This window comes from Myotis daubentonii, chromosome 14, assembly GCF_963259705.1.
Source record: "Myotis daubentonii chromosome 14, mMyoDau2.1, whole genome shotgun sequence".
NCBI classification, from domain to species: Eukaryota; Metazoa; Chordata; class Mammalia; order Chiroptera; family Vespertilionidae; genus Myotis; species Myotis daubentonii.
In genome coordinates this window covers 54,869,375-54,886,311 of record NC_081853.1, presented here as the reverse complement: position 1 = coordinate 54,886,311, position 16,937 = coordinate 54,869,375, and the positions used below count along the sequence as shown (strand labels likewise).

The following is a 16,937-nucleotide window of genomic DNA, read 5'->3' as shown; positions in this document are numbered from 1 at the left end:
TCTCTCCCTCTCCCTTTCTCTCTGATATCAAAAAAAAATAAAAAATAAATAAAATAAAATAAAATAAAAAACTAGACTGGGCACTGCCTCCTCTTCCAGGTCACAGAACCAGAGTGCAGCCCCATGCGCCTCCCTGAGGGCGATGGCAGGACCCCAGCCTGGGAGGCGAGGACACACCCCGCAGTCCCTGCCATCAGCTCCGAGGCTGCGGGGCACAGGGAGTGGAAGGGATGAGGCCTGAATCCTGGGCGGAACTAGACGGCTTCATTGCTAAGTACAATAATGGGTTTTTAATGGCTGCTGTCCAACAGCACGGGAGAAAAATGCTTTATTAGTAATAATAATAGCTGGCACTTTCCTCTTCAAAGCACTTATTAGCTCATTAATCCTCCGACGACCACCGGGAGGCCCCAGTGCACGGTTCTCTCCCCAGTTTCCAGCTGGGGACACAGGCAAACAGGAGGCAGTGACCAGTCCTCCACGGGAGGGTGTGTGCGTGGCGGTCGGCGTCCAAGAATCGGACGGCCTTCACTGGGCTGACGCGGCGCTTCCGGAAGGGGCGGAGGTAAAGGTCAATTCCAGTTTATGCGAGCTGGACTAGCAGGGGCTCCCGTGTTGCACCTGAACTGCTCTTTGTTGGTCCTTTATTTCGAGTGCATCAATGGCGTTCAAAACCTATTCAGCCCAAATCAATTATGAGCGGAAGCTTGCGTGCCTGGCCAGTGCGGTCTGTGAGACCTTTGAAATCGAGCTCCGCCGAGAGGGGCTGGAGGTTACAGAGCGGAGCGGGATCGAGGTCAGGCATAAACACCTTCCTTTCTTCGCGCTTTGTTTTCATCCATTCGCTTAGATCTCTGTCTCGGAACACGGAGTACGTCTCAAATTGGTGCGCAACAGCAAACAGCCCCGAGCAGCCTGCTATCTGTTCTGACGTATCTACAGATGATTATTTTTGTATGCTCACCGTTGCCGGCAATTTTTTTTTTATTTCTTGCCATTGCAAGTAATTCCTTAAATATTTTAATCCAGCCCTAGCTGATGGCTCAGTGGGTTGAGCATCACCCTGTGCACTGAAAGGTCATGGGTTCGATTCCCAGTCGGGGCACATACTGAGGTTGTGGGTTTGATCCTGGTCGGGGCTCATATGGGAGGCAACCAATGGATCTCTCTCTCTCTCTCTCTCTCTCTCTCTCTCTCTCTCTCCCTTCCTCTCTCTAAACATATCCTCAGGTGAGGATTAAAAAAATACATTTTAATGGATGAATCATTCTTCATTGTGCACCAGACGCCTTTTAGAGAAGTTCAGGAAGTCTCTGAATTTACAACAGAAAAATAAAAGTATTGATTGGGGACCCGAGCACCATGCTCTGGAGAAACAGGCAGGGGTCAGACAAAAGCTCAGAGAACACCGAGCCCCTAGGGTCCAAGGACACAAGAACGGGTCTGGCCGGAGTGGGAGCACGCGCAATTTCCCTGCCCCCCCTCCCCCCCTTCTACAACACAACAGCGTCATTGCAGTCACTGAGTCTTGAGAATGGTATTTCCATTTCACACATAAAAGATAATCAGCATTAGCTTCTAAATACCTCAAACCAAAACATCAAACACCTTTCTAAAACCCCAAGTATATCGGCCATGCCTAGAATCCAGCTGGATGGCTTTTCCCTCGGAAGCCGCATCTTAATTGACAGCTGATAATGAAGACTTGTCCTCAGAGCACAGGTGTCATTTCCAGAACAGGACGCCTGCCCCCCCTCCATCGGAGCCTCCATCACAGCACAGGCTCTGTTAGAGAAGAACCTCAGCTAAAACTACAAGCCTGTTAGCCCAGCTGGTGTGGCTCAGTGGTTGAGCATCACCCTATGAACCAGGAGGTCCCAGTTTGATTCCCCATCAGGGCACATGCCCAGGTTATGGGCTCGATCCCCAGTAGGGGGCGTGCAGGAGGCAGCCCATCAATGACTGTCTCATCACTGCTGTTTCTCTCTCTCTTCCTCTCCCTTCCTCTCTGAAAACAATAAAAACATATTTTTAAACATACAAGCCCATTGCCATAGAATCGGAACCACACCCTGTGCATGTCCTCTCTGCTGTACCCCCTCATCTCCGATAGGAAAGCAGAGGTAACGGGGAATGGACAGGTGTGTTCTGCGGTCTGGAGGCTGCAGCTGACCCCCCTCTGGGCACGAAGGATGACCAAGGGAAGTGGGCAGAGGTCCCTGAAGCCGACGTCAGGATCCTCCACTCTGCTCTGCCCTTGGCAGCTGGAGCTTCCTGCCCCCCATCACCGCGGTCCACAGACCTGAGGCTTTCGAGGTGCGGGGGCTCTTCAGCAGGAATTACCAGGACCCCAGCAGGCTCAGGTGCGCTCTCCCCCTCCCTCCATCCACAGCATGGAACGGAAGGATAACTACTATGTCAATAACGGCCAGCATTTCACTGAGTGCTTAGTACACCCACCAAGCTGTCCACCTAGAGGGGCCCACTTCACACTCACAGTAATGCCCGCGCACCGGGTCTGAATAGTATCCCTCATTTCCTAGGAGAACTCAGTCTTAGAGGACACCTGACCCAGCCAAGGCCACCCACACAGGATTTAGGGGACTCAGATGCAGCCCCATGGGGCAGCCAGTGCACCTCCCGCACACCTGTGTCTCCCGCTGTGCAGACAGCACAAGGGTTTATGGGATGCGTAAAATGTGCCCGAAGGGTTTTACGACCTGAGGAGGGAATTGCGACGCGCACTAAAATTCATAGGCCGAGTCGAGAAAGTGTAGATGGATCGCAGTCCCTGGAGGCGGGAGGGGAGGCTGAAAAGACAGGCAGCCACGGCTTCGCTGAGCTCCTGCCCGGAGCTTCCCGGGGCAGCGAGAGGAACCCGGGCCAAAGAACAGCGGGCATCCCTACATCTGCCAGACTCAGTGCATTAGCGTCCCTGTCATCGTCCTCCAGCGACCTGTGGACGGAGGCCCATGCCTCCCTGAACACCCGGTGGTCACTCCAACCCGCAAACCATGATTCTTGAAGACTTCCTCTCAGTTAAAATTCTCTTTCTGGCTCTTACTGAAAAAATTGTGAATACACACACACACACACACACACACTCCTAATAATTTGACTTCCCAAGAGATAAACAAGTTGTAATATCTTGGTAGAGACAAATTCATATGAAAATGAAATAAACCTTTTATTTTTTTACAGAAAGTAAATGCTAAAAAACTGAAAACAGAATATGCTTTGCATTTCTGTCATCTCAGCACAATGGGAAGGTAAGCAGGACCATTTTTTAGGCACAATACATAAAATCTCAATTAGTTATGGTCTATTTGTGCACTGACTAAAAAACATTCGTTAACAAAACAGAATTTTCTAGTTTACTGGATAAATATCCCAGAAGAAACTGCAGAATAATGCTAGGTTGCCAAGCAACCGCAGCCCGGCTCCCGGTCTGTGCTCAGCCACCTCATTCATCAGGGCTCCTATCCCAGAGCCAGAGGATTCCAACCAATTTGCTTCTTGGGAAAATTATAGTGACTTTCGGTAACACAATAACACTTTTATTCTCAGAAGATAAACTTAGATGTTTTTTTGATCCGAGGGATGTGTTAATTCATTATTCTCCACACGGTGCTAATGAGGAGGCTATAATTAACTAACTACTCTACTGCGACACACAAAAAATAAACTGCAGTAATTAGTAACGTTTAAGGCGTTAACCAGCCCCCAAAATTAGAAAATACACTCTTTTCTCCAATAGGATGCAGAGAAAGGAGAGAGCACCATGTCTGATGAAATGGAGACCTGTTTCCATCCTTCCCCCCCCCCGCCCCCCAAAGAGCGGTGGGAGGCATGTGAGGGCCAACGTGAGAGATTCCACCTTAAGAGCCGAGGAAATGGCTCCGTGCCAGTTCTCCTTGCAGGTAGACATAAAGTGCTGGCGAATAATGGGATCTTTTCTTTGAAAGAATGCTTAGCACAGTGTTTTTCTAGGAATGCATAGGACTGGCGGGCTTTCCCTCATTAGCTGTGTTAACTTAGCATATTGTATGTAAATCACCATAACAATTGCATTCTCTCCGGACTGAATTAGTTAGGATGAAGCTGTAATCGAAATGTTCATAATTGAAAATGCAGTATTCTCGGTCTGAGTGTGAAAATAAAAACACAGGGAACACGGATGGGATCAGATAAGAGGGGGCATCGTTAAGGACAGCTCCCCCCCACCCCCGACACCCAGTGCAGAGATGGAGGGCTCGGAGCACACCTTGGCAGGCCAATCAGTCCCCCGTTCAGAACCGACACCTCCAGAACTGTCACAGCTTTCCCCTGTCCCCTTTGTCTGTAGCCTAACTCAAGCTTTCCATGCGCATGGCTGCTCGGACATTTAGGGAAAACACAAAGCAGTGTGAGGCTAAATTTTTGTCTCTAAGCTATAGTAGGCTCTATGGCACGGTGGCCATCATAAATCAAAGGCCAAAATAATTTCCAACAAGTGAAACAGCAAATGCCAGCGCTCCCAGGAAACGCTATGTAAATGGCCGTGTGAATGTCAGACCGGCTGTCACGCTAATTCTTCAAGGCACCTTTAATGATGACACAGGCACTGGCGGGAGGGGTGTTGTCACAGGCCGTCACCCACAAAGGCAAACTCTACACTCTGAGCTGATGCTCACAGGGCCCCTGACACCCGTCCTTCAAATCTGAGCCGTCAGCCCCGTCTATGACTTAAGTTTCCTTCAGGAGATAAACACCAGTTTGGGTCTAAAATCAGCCCTGATCACCCCTCTGACTCAATTCTTCATCAGAATGAATGGGCCTCATTATTTCCACAAAGCAATTTTGGGCCCAACAACCTCCCACCTTCCTGGGTGGGGTCTGTTTTATAGTCTGTGGGGCTCTACTAGCTTCAGATCGGAGACATGCCTATCTTTTCACAAGTGGTTTTTAAAAGAAAGGATGTGAAACCAGTTCACCGAATGTGTGAACACAGGTAAAGGGAAGGTCAACTGCAACGCCAGCCCTGTCCGCCCAGCAATCCGTCCTTGGGGGTATAACGAGCACCTACAGACCCAGGAGGAAGCAGGCAACCTCCACAGCCAGCCTTTTAATTTCTTTTTCTTATTTTTAAAAAGGAAGGGAGAGAGATAGAAACAGCAATGATAAAAGAGAATCACAGGTTGGCTGCCTCCTGCACGCCCCCTACTGGGGATCGAACCCGCAACCCGGGCATGTGCCCTGATGGGGAATCGAACCCTGACCTCCTGGTTCATAGGTCCACACTCAACCACTGAGCCACACCGGCCGGGTCAGCCTTTTTCTGAAAGGAAAAATCCATCAATACAGGTGGAGCAGAGAACAGTCCAGAAAACACATTCATCACCACAGCCTGGCACTTCCGCCGTGAAGTGGGCACAAACGTGGGGAAAGAGATTTCTAAGGACTGCCATCGCGTCCTCACACCGGCCAGACATGTCCAGGCCCACTGGGTCACGGTATTCAGGAGCTTGTGAAGCGTGATCACACACGTGCTCTGCTATTACCGCAGCACGGAAGGCAAGCACACAGAGAGCTGGCTCACACACCAGACCCCAGATCCACGCTGCCACGGAGGCCACAGGTACAGGCCACAGGTGCAGGCCAGAGGGGAGGCCACAGGTACAGGCCACAGGGGAGGTATCACAGAGAAGGGAATTCAGACACAATCACTGCAACCTCCGCAGCTGGCCAAGGAAACACCAAGTCTCACACCCACAGCCTCGAGTCCACTTGGTTTCCTTGTCACTGCGTTTCCCCAAATCGCTGTCTAAGTGTCTCTCTCCATCCATTGAGGGACAACCAACCTGGCCAGCAGTGGTCCGTGTATAGCTTCCCAGCGGCGGCCATCCAGAGTTTTGGGGGCTGGGCCCGCCTGGTAACAGTCATATCCCTGATACTCAAGGAGAATGGAAACCAGAGGCGTTTGGCATGATAGGCAAGCGGGGAAAGGAGAAGGCACCACAGCTAAGTAAACCAAGGAATAGCTAACAGGAGCAGGAACAGGACCCGCCTCTGCAACCAACGCTCACTTTGGAGCGTCTATTATGCTCCACTGTCTACTTGGATGCCCTCATTCCAGTCCTGCAACAGCCCGAAGGCAGGTGTGGACAGGACCCCCGGGGCTGGGAAGAGGAAATGGAGGGGCGGGATCCTGAAGTCGCTCTGGCCACACCGCACCTGCCAGGTGGGGGCGCAGGAAGTGGGACCACGTGGGCGCGGAGGGACTCTGCCCAGCTCACCCAGGGGCTCCCCGGTGCCCACCTCCAAGCGCCGCCAGCACCACTGGCCTCCACCCCGCGTCCTGGAGCTCAGACCGCGCGGCTCCTGCTCAGGCAGGTTCTGTGGGCCCCTCGGGGGCTCAGCAGGCAGAGCAGGTGGGGCTGAACCCGCCAGTCCCCGCCCGCCGGCCGGAGGAGCCACCGCACCCCTGCTCCACGCCCGGCCTTCCCCGCCTCCAGCGCGACCCCCGCGGTTACCTGGACCGCGTGCGTGGCCTCCACGGCGTTCGCGGGCGTCCCGGCCCCGGACCGAGCGTGCACAGCCGCAGGCGAGCGGGGCTGCGGGGCTGCGGGGCTGCGGGCGGCGGGGCGCAGTCTGCGGGGTGGCGGGCAGGCGGGCAGGCGAGCCGGCCTCCCGCTCCCAGCCCCGCTCTCAGAATCAATCACTGCGCCCGCACCCGCCCCAGCTGCCCGCACTCAGGAAAAAGGTGGGGGGAGGAAAAGAGCGAGAAGAGAGAGAAAGGACAGGGGGAGGGGCACCCAGCGCAGGGGCGGCTCAACCCGCATCTCCAGCGCCCCAAGTCGGTCCCGGGAGCCATGGCAACCACCAGGCCTGCCCTCCGCCCCGCACCTCCAGCCCCTCCCCCTCCAGTTTCTCCCCCCCAACCACCACCTGCCCACAGGTCTCCTGCCTCAAGCTGGCAGGGCCTACAGAACCCCCAGGGGCCCTGGAAGGCAGACAGGGCGGTGGGGTACCGCGCCCCACTTCCCCAGAGGGTCGGCCCTGGAGGGGGGAGGCGAGGCCGGGACTGACTGCAAACCCAGCTGGACCTTCCCGCCCCCCGCCTCCCGCAACGGCTGTCCTGTCCTGGGGGGTCCGGAATCCTCCCGGAGGGTAGGGGGCGAGGCGGGGGGGAAGCTGGAGGCACCCACGGGTCCTCCTGGTGGCCCCGCAGAGAAAGTGGGCGCCTAGGTATCAGGGACTCGCCGCCTCCCCGCTCCCTGGGGACCCAGCTGTCTGAAGGCGGCCTCCACGCCCCCTCTCCCCCAGGGGCTCGGTTGGGAAGGGGTGTCCCTCCCGGGAAATGGCTGCGGGGCCAGGACGGAACCTGGTCTCGCACCTCCAAGGCCACCATGGGACGCCCCCTCCCAGGAGTGACCCCGAGCCTCCGCGCATCCGCCCCCGAGTTGGCTTTTGGGCGACCCCGGGCGAGCCAGACACCTGCCCACCTTCCCGCCCGCCGAGGACACACCTGCGTCGCCAGTGGCCCCCGGTCCGCTGAGCACGTCCCCGGGTCCAGGGGGGAGCGGGAGAGGACGCCCCCGAGTCCCAGCAGCGCCGCTGTGGCCGCGGGCGCGGGACCGGCTTGGTTGCTCTGCTCCGCGCCTCCCGCGCCTGCCGCTTGCGCCTCCGCTCCGCCCGCGTCTGCGCCGCCTCCCTGCGCTCCCTCCCGTGGGACAGGGGTGGTCACGGCTCGGGACGCTCGGGACTCTCCGCAGCGCAAACGTGGGCCCGGCTCCGGCAAAGGGGGTGTCCGAGGCTGCCTCCTGCGCGGTGGCCGGCTCCGCGGCTTCCAGAGGCACTGGCCAGGCCGGGTCCCTTTCGCCGCGGGCAGGAGGGCGTGGTGGCCGCCCAGGAAGGGCGCTGGGCTCAGTCTCCCTCCCACTCCAGGCCGGCTCCATAGGCTGCCTAATTGTGACATATGCAAATTAACCTACCCCTGTTACCACTTTAAAAACTGTTTGTCCTGATACTTGCTGGTCTGTGATTTCACCATAGCGTTCACTGATGTTTTTCTCACTTATTCTGCGTTAATTCGGGAATGTGGGGTAGAAGACAGCCCCTGGCACTCACCCCAGTAACAGAGGTCATTTCCCAGACTCCCCATGGCCACCAGAAAATGTAAACGTTACTTTGGGATTCCAAAATGATTTGGGGAAAGTGACAGTCTTTAGCAGAATAAGGGATTTGCATATCTCTTTCATCTTTTTCTCACCATAATCAGATTTTCCAATTGTTCACACAATACCACTTAACAAAAATGCTGTTGCATGTGAGTCTGCTTTGATGGGAAGAGAATCACTAATCTGCCAGGGGAGTGAGGTGGGCTCCGCTCTGGCCTTGTTCTCACCGGCATCAAACAATAAGGGCATTCAGAGCCGTGGGCCACCCTCGGGGTGATGCCACCGTCCCCAGTGGCACAGGGTGGACTCAGAACTCCCCTTCAGAAGCCGCCAAATAAGACATTTTGAAAATGAGTGAATGGGCTGGTGAATCTTACTAACCGCTGGCCCTGGATCCGGATTCTGCCGGTTTATGTGTGGGCACTGGTCCCGCTGCCTGCCTGCCTTGGCACTGCCAATGCAAGTGAGGGCAGGACTGGCCCTGAGTTTCAATTGCTACAGGAATCTCTCCGCCGGAGGCATCGTTATTCACGCGGCATGTTTTCTAAAGTAGAAACCAAGGTAGAATACTGAATAAAATCTCCAACAGGGGAAAGACTGTGCCTGTAGGAAAGCATGTCCAAGGTCAAGGAGACGCAAAGCCAAGTTGGCTTCCCGGAGTTGGCCACCCTCTGGGTGTGCACCCACTCAGCAGAAGGCTCAGAGCCCCACCCGGGCCGGGCCAACAGGCCACTCCCGAACATGCAGCTCTTCTTTTCTCTGCGATTTGTTTGCTTCCCATTAGAATCATTGAAAAGTCAAGTATTTGCCCAATCGGCGTGGCTCAGGAGCTGGGCTTTGACCTATGAATCAGCAAGTCACAGTTTGATTCCTAGTCAGGGCACATGCCGGGGTTGCAGGAGGCAGCTAGTCAATGATTCTCTCTCATCATTAATATTTCTATCTCTCTCCCTCTTCCCTTCCTCTCTGAAATTAATAAAAACAAATTTATAAATAAATAAATATAAAAGACAAGTATTTATTGAGCATCTGCTACTTACCAGTCATTGTTCAGGTGCTTAGTCCAGTGGAAAATTCAGTAGATAAGACCAGTTGCTTTTCTTTAAATCAAATATCCAAAATGTATTAGAGAATAGCAAGGCATGATACCTGCCGCGAGAAGATGAAGGGTCGGTTCTCAAATATGGGTTTTTCTTTGAAGGGGAACCACATAAGGCTGAGCATCTGACACTGCGTATAAATGAGGAACTAAGAGCCCAGGGCTTACCAGGGGCGGTCCTGAGGTCGGCATACACACAGCGCTCTCTGCCCCAGGCTGCGGGCCTTAACAGGAGGGAGAGGCGGGAAAGGTAAGTGAGGAAAAAAGGAGGGAGGGGGAGGAGGAAGGGAGGGAGACAAATCATTAGCCAAGGAAGGAAAACAGTATTTGCGAGAAAGATGGAAAGTACTTTAGCCAACGAAAGGATGTCATTTAAAGTAGGCATGGCCGACTTGGCTCAGTGGATAGAGCGTCAGCCTGTGGACTAAGGGGTCCCGGGTTCGATTCTGGCCAAGCGCACATGCCTGGGGTGCTGGCTCGGTCCCCAGTGGGGGGGGGTGCAGGAGGCAGCCGATCAATGATTCTCTCTCATCATTGGTGTTTCTATCTCTCTATCCCTCTCCCTTCTTCTCTGAAATCAATAAAAAAATATATATATATTTTTTTTTCAATAAAGGCATGCCAAATGGAGGCAGGTGGTATCCATTTCCACCTCCAAGAAACACCTCCCAGCGTTATCTCCAAGGATAGGTTCAAATCTGTAATCATCAGGGGCAGCCAGCCAGAGGGGACGTGTGTGGACAGAGCCTTGGGCTGCTGAGCTGGAACCCTCCCTGGGCTCCCATCCTGTCTGACACTTTGTTCAGACCCACCTGCTCTCCAGGGTGATCCTGGTCTATCAGGCACCACGTGCACGCGGGTGCTGGGGAGAGGCTGGGCTCTGGGGCCTCACGTGGAATTGCGATTGCATTCGCTTTGAAAGGTGTGGATTTATCGCTCCCAACTGAGGACGGCTGTGTGCAATAAAACGACGCTATCCAACCACAAACGAGGGGGCGAGGGCGGCTGGTTCAGGAGCAGAAGCAGAAGGTGAGAGAGATAGGCCGGTCATCTGGAAAGAGAGAAGGTACTGGGGGCGGGGCACGTTCAGCCCTTCCTGCTGATCTACGGCCCAGGCTGCCTGCACCAGGGACTGGTGTCATTCCCAGAGCGAGGCCGCGGGAGGAGAGGAGCCTTTGGCAAAGCCCAGAGCTGGTGATATGGCATCTTTCCTAGAAAAACTGCTCAGCAGAAGAGCTGCAGCTTGGAAATGCCAGTCCTGTCTGGCAGGTCTGACACTCACAGCCCAGCTGGCTGCTGCACGGAGGAGGAGGGCAGGCTGCTCGGTCCGGGGGACCCTGCCCACAGCCTCCAGGTACAAAGCCGCACCTTCAGCTCCCCTGTTAACAAAGCAAAACAAGAACCTGCGCAGTGCAGAAAGGAACTCGCAGTAGATCCTCCTTGAACACGTCCTTTAACACAAGAACAGAAGGACACCGACTGCAATCAAAGAGCAACGCCTCCAAAACAAATAAGAAGGGAGACCTTGTCTTCTGTGCCGTGGATCGTTAATATGTGCGATCCAGCTTCAGGGCCATGGAACCAGACAACTTCGCCGGGCTTTAAATCGAGACCATGTAAGGGCCCCTGTCAACATTATCCTCCTGGAGCCAGGTCGTGCTGTGGTCTCAGATCCCATGCTTTCAGCATGTGTGGATTCCTTCTGAGGCACAAGCCCACCTGTCTCAAGTGTATGCTTCCCAGGCTCCCCGGTGACCAGGTGTGGCCCCAAGGCTACAGGGACGCGAGGAGAACTGCTGTGGGAAACGTCCAGGTCACCTCCTTAAAGGCATCGTAGATTCTTTCCCGTCTAGGAGCCCCACCCACAGTGAAGAAAGCCTCATGTTGAGGGGAGCAGAAGGCCCCCCTTGTCTGAGTCCCCGGGTGACTGCACCAGAGCCCGCATTTCACCATGAATGTCTCTGGATGGAATCTCTTCATTATAGCTGCTTCATCATCCCCCTAATTAATTGTAATCACTGTCATCAGGACAATCTTAGAACAGCCAATGAAAATTAAAATGGAGGCCACAGTGGTGGTCTGTTGTCTTTTCCTTGGCCCGGCACTGATCCACATTCCTGCAGCTCAGCCCTAGAGAATAACACCTCTGGCCTGTGGCCCGGTAGGGGCACTTCCCGATGCTCCCATCAACCTCTGGTCCAGGCGAATGGCACAGGTAAGCACAGCCAGTATTTCCATCCCTGTCTGGGGCGATGGAGCTTTGAAAGGCATCAGACTCACAGTGAGGAGGGAGATGGGATCAGGCAGGTTAGGGTAAGGGCCTTGGGGAGGGAAGATGGTAGATAAGGAGGGAATGAGCCAGGTGGTCAGGATGTGAGCAAGACAGGCACAATGTACCAGTCAACCTAGAGCTGCCCTTCCCCCTGAACCCAAGAGCAGGAACTAAAAGTGGGGAGAGGAGGGCAGAAAGAGACTGGCTGGTGCTTGTGTGACAGAGACCACAGAGGGCAAGAGCGGGAAATATAAACCCCTAGACTAGTGAGCTTCTGTGGCTACTCATTTCGGGACCCCTCTTGCGTGCAGAGAGCTTTGTTACTTTCAATGTAATAAACTTCGCTTCCCTTTGCTTACCCCTCCCTTGCCCCTGAATTCATTCATCAACTTCTGGAGACAGGGAACCCAACAGCGCACACCCCTGTCTCAAAAGGAGCCAATGGGAGACCTGCTTTGGGACTTACACTCGAGCTATCTGAAAAAGTGAGGACACAGCAGGTGTGACGTGAGCAGGAGGAGCTGGCTGCGTCCAACACCCCTTAGGAAGAGCGTCCCTGAGAATAAAGCCACACGAGGGACAAGAAAAGGAGAGAGCAGACACTTACACTCTCATTTCTCATCAGCTGAGCGCCTGTTGTTTATGAAAAGCTGAAACTGGAATACTTCTTGACCCTGGAAGAGGTGAGCAAAAATTGTTTTAACCTAAAACGGCTTGACTTGGTCGTCTGTTTCTTGTGATCAAAATCGTTGTTATTCACTACAGATTCCGTAGTAAGAGTATTCTCTTCTTATAGGTTGGTTAGTAAAGGGATGAGCGAGGCGAAAAGTCTTCCTTTTCATGAAATAACCCATCTAATTGTTAGCGATTCTCTGAAATACTGTGTCCAGAGGGTCCCAACGCTGTGAGTCGGCAGAAGGTACAAAGGAGTCTTTTAATGCCCCTGGTCACTGATATTATACAAGGAATGGCTCTCATGTGGTAGGTATTCACCACCCTTGTTTTAAGACATTCCTCTTTTAACAACGGCATAAACCTAGACAGGTGGGGGGGGGGGTTGTAAAATTATGGTATATTGGTAAATTCTTTGTGGGCACATTTTTATCAGTTTTAAAGAGAGCCATGGACCAATTAATCCTCTCCACGCAGTATTTAGGGGCCATAATTCATGCTGTCAATTGACTTTTTTTCCCCAGAAAAATAAACAAACTAATTAGCAGACAAGTATTTAAATCACAAATTGCTCGCATGTGATACACTGTGTTAACACCACCCATGACTCAGTTACTGGCACTGCACTGGATTTGTCTTCTTTCAGAAAAACAATATTTCTTTCCATTTATTTTAGGTATATAAAGCTATTCAAACCAAAGAGAGAGAGAGAGAGAGAGAGAGAGAGAGAGAGAGAGAGAGAGGGAGAGAAAGAGAGAGCCTAGCTCTTGCTTTCAATAAAACTGACAAGTCCCCTAACTTAAGAGAAAATGCACATTATCACAGGTACATAAAAATATTTTATATACGAAGATATGTTTCAATGCTCTGTATTTCCTGAACCAAAAATATAGCATTTTCATAATGTGGATTTCACCCGGTGTGTTTATTATTAGCACAACTACAGAAGCCCACAGAGGTTTTGCAGAAAGATGGTCCCAATTAGATAAACATGAGAATCCTCTTTCCAGATCCAAATCTGACATCATTATCTCCCGGGAAGAGATCATTAAATTATGATTTAGTCACAGGCCCTTCCTGGATTAGAATGCAGAGCACTTAACTATTTGCATCTGAAAACAAAGTGGAATAAAGATAGCCACTTAAAAACAAAACAAAAGAACTTAAAATGTGCCTAAATCTGACTGACTTGCTCAGGAGGGAGAATAAAGCCGCTCTCTGTATAAAGTGTCCTTTCCGCTACGTGTGCCCAAAGGAACACGGCCTGTGGTGGGAACAGCGAGGACGGACTCATTGATCAATATCTTCCACACAAGGTAACGAACAACCATTCCTGTTCATCAAACATGTTTCTTTGCTTTATCCCAACGAATAATACATTTTTTTGGGGGGGTGGGTGGGGGGGAGGTAGACAGGCTCGTTTTTGATTCTCAAAATGGCACTGATGGTTACTGGAGGACCAGACACAATGGTTATGAACCAAGAGGAGGTTTCTCTATGGTATCTCATCCGCTCTCATGTCATACCGACTCTCACGCAGCAGCTGGGTATCGTGAACAGCAGAAAGATGATATTTCTAACTTTTCATAATATCCCAGTAACCAGAGATGGTGAAAGCATAACGCATTTCTGTGAGTTCTCAAGACCGTGACAAGTGCTAGCCGTCCAGTTAAAAGGGGGGACAAGATGGGATAAATAGCATCTTTTATGTTCCAAAACCCTCTCCTTTACGAAGTCGAGGACACTATACCTTTGAACATTCATAAAATGCCACAAATACAATGTACATACAGGAGATACAGTTTTCCATTATTGCTACTCAAATAAATGCAAATGGAGTTTGAATAAACTGATACTATCTGGCAGCCTAGTACCCGCCCTGTTTAACTGGCCCACCCATTACAAACATGAGCTATAGCGCACATCTAAAATGCTCACCAAGACATCGAACGAAGCACCATGGTAAGCCTGTGAAGAATGTAAGATGCTACTGAAGTATGTGCATTTGGATAGTAAGTGAATGTAGTTATGGGGATGGATTACACACCTCACTGACTGATTCTCACGGAAATGACCTAAATTCTAAGTGCTGGCGCCAGGCTTGGAAGGTGTCCCTGGCAGTAAACTTCCCGGAAAGTTGGTGAGCACAGCCAGGCATATGCTCACACTGACGAATCACACACATCCATCCCCAGGGCCAGGAGAAAGGCACTGCCATGCCAACCTTCACGCCCTCCGCAAGAATCCGCTCAGGCCATAACTCGACTCCGAGGACCGAGCAAACCACAGCGACGGGGACGCTCCCAAAGGCCGTGTTTACCGAAGGGCCAGAAGAGGTTTCCCGTAAACCGCTGTCCGGGCCCCACTCTTTTGTCCTGTTTTATACTTTAATGGCAATAAACTCCTGTCCGGTAAGTTATGGGCTTTTCTCACCACCGCGTGACCTCCGATGTCAGGTGAAACTGCCCCTTGTCAGGGGAAATGGATGTGGCCCCGATGGGACTGGGGTTTTGTTCCGATCCTTTGGCAAATGGATCTGTTTCCTCGGGAACCGGTCCTGGGGCCTTCTTGCCAAGAGCATCCCTGTCATCCTGTCCACTCTGGGCAGTAGGTCTGATGCTGTCTGTCTGAGGAAGACAGGAGACTGGTTTCCCATCAGGAAAAGGACACAGGAAGTGTTGTTAAACGGGGCGGGGACAGGCATATTCAAGTCAGAAATGTGCCCAGTCGCCCGGCCAGCATGGCTCAGTGATTGAGCATCAACCTATAAACCAGGAGGTCATGATTCGATTCCTAGTCAGGGCACATGCCCGGGGTTGTGGGCTTAATCCCCAGTGTGGGGTGTGCAGGAGGAAGTCGATCAATGATTCCTCTCATCATTGATTTTTTTTCTCTCTCCCTCTCCCTTCCTCTCTGAATTCAACAAAAATCTATATATATAAAAGCCTAAGCGACCATCTGACCGGTAGCTATGACCGGTAGCTATGATGCGCAATGACCACCAGGGGGCAGATACTCAACGTGGGAGCTGCAGAGCTGCGGTGAACCGCCCTCTTGCAATCTGGGACCCCATTCACTCCTCAGATACCCTTGGAGCCACAGCACTGCCCCAGGTGCAGCCAGCCAGGAGGGACCACGGAATGTTGGCTCCAGGGCATGTCCTGCCCGTCTTGCCCAGTCCCACCAGCCACCTTCTAATTAATTTCCTTTCAGTGTGCATGAATCTGTGCACCAGGTCACTAGTACATTATTAAAAAAAAAAAAAGAAAAGAAAGAAATGTGCACAGCAAGGTCAGAGACATAACAAGCCAAAAACCTGAGCAAACACTTCCCTGAATAAACAGAGGTAATGAGGAGGGAAAAAGAAAACAAGGACACAAATTTCATAATGCAAACTAAAAATGCTTTGCCCACAAAATGGATATTTATACCCTTACTTCACATTTCTTGAGAAATGAATATTCCTATCAGTAAAACACATGGTATGTCAGGCGCAACACGGTAACGTGGGCTTAAAACTAAGACCATGAAGACTTTAAAAGGGAAGTAGAAAAAGATGCCACGTACGCAGCTGACGACGGGAGGCATTTTGTGGCCCTCACACTGTGCACGTATTTCTCAGCCGCAAGAGAAGGCTGAGGCTCGGGAAATGGCATTGATACCGTTTTCCCTGTGAACTGTCTTCGGATACGGAGTAGCCTGGGGTGCGCCTGGATCACCATCCAATCCACACACATACACACTGTACAGGCACGTCTCGTAGATCGAGAATAACCCACTTTCTCACATTTGGAATAAATGGAACTTGGGTCTGTTTTTCAGTGTCCCCTGTGGTTATAGCACCGGGGGACGCAGCGAAGACCACGCTGGACACCTAAGGAACACCGGCTCCTCCCACACCCCCACCTGGAGAGACCCCTCCAGGGCCTCCCCAAGCCAGAGCCCTGCCCAGGGAGCCCTGCACAGTCTCAGGATGGCATCCGGGGCCCGTTCGACCCTGTGAGGCTCTGACCACACGGTCACCTGCAGGCCCCTCCGGCGGAAGAGGATAAACATCCTGCTGTGAGCTGGAGAGCAGGGTGGGATCCCCACCCTCCACAGCCCACACCAAGGCTCCAAAGACCCAGGGGCTTCCTGTGGCAGGTACAGCCCCGCCAGGTCAACTGCACCTGCTGCAGCCGATGTGCCTCCCCAGCCATATGGTCCCATTCTTTCAAACAGCCTCTCATTAAGGCCCCGGGTGACTACCGCCAGGTTACCCAGAGAGGTGAACTATTTTCAGTAGCTCCTCTGGCCTTTATACAGACAGTCCTCGGCTACGTCGGACTCGTTGTACGTCGTTTCGTGGTTACATTGCCATCTCCCATTTATTTATTAAAAAAAAAAGTTCCACCATTTCGACGTATGTACATATGTGCTTTATGTTTTTTATTATTTAGTTCCCACAGGTAAACGCCAGGAATTGTTACCTTTCTTTTAATTTTTTTTTGCTGTTTCACTTCGTTACTCTGTGTATGTGCGCCAGGTGAGTGATGTAGGGCTTATGTGGGTGGGTCCGACTTATGGAGAAAATCGCGTTACACTGTGCCGTAGGAACGGATCTCCGACGTAACTCGAGGACCTACTGTAATCAAAACAATAAACCACCACAGGAGAGCCGAACAAGCTTCTCTGATGAAGAAGGGAATGTCATAAAGGCAAGAGATAAACAGAAAAGTGCGATTCCATGAACATC

The 16,937-nt window shown here is 52.1% G+C and overlaps 1 protein-coding gene and 1 long non-coding RNA gene across 6 annotated transcripts in view; one reads left to right on the top strand and one right to left on the bottom strand.

Moving 5' to 3' along the window:
* Positions 1-7,766, bottom strand: part of CHL1 (cell adhesion molecule L1 like) — a 96,379-nt gene extending 88,613 nt beyond the window's left edge. For 4 of the 5 annotated variants that reach the window (XM_059664551.1, XM_059664552.1, XM_059664547.1 and 1 more), the window contains exon 1: positions 7,508-7,766. The gene's annotated coding sequence lies outside the window, so the exon portion shown is untranslated. Of the gene's footprint in view, positions 1-6,512; positions 6,860-7,507 lie in introns of those variants that run through there. The other variant, XM_059664553.1, reaches the window with a different exon arrangement.
* A 2,799-nt stretch (positions 7,767-10,565) lies between these two features.
* LOC132215769 (uncharacterized) lies at positions 10,566-16,588 on the top strand. The gene is made up of 5 exons (XR_009448613.1): positions 10,566-11,473; positions 11,933-12,213; positions 12,327-12,511; positions 13,400-13,518; positions 14,398-16,588. It is a non-coding gene; the product is annotated as an uncharacterized LOC132215769 (long non-coding RNA).
* Positions 16,589-16,937: the final 349 nt, after the last annotated feature.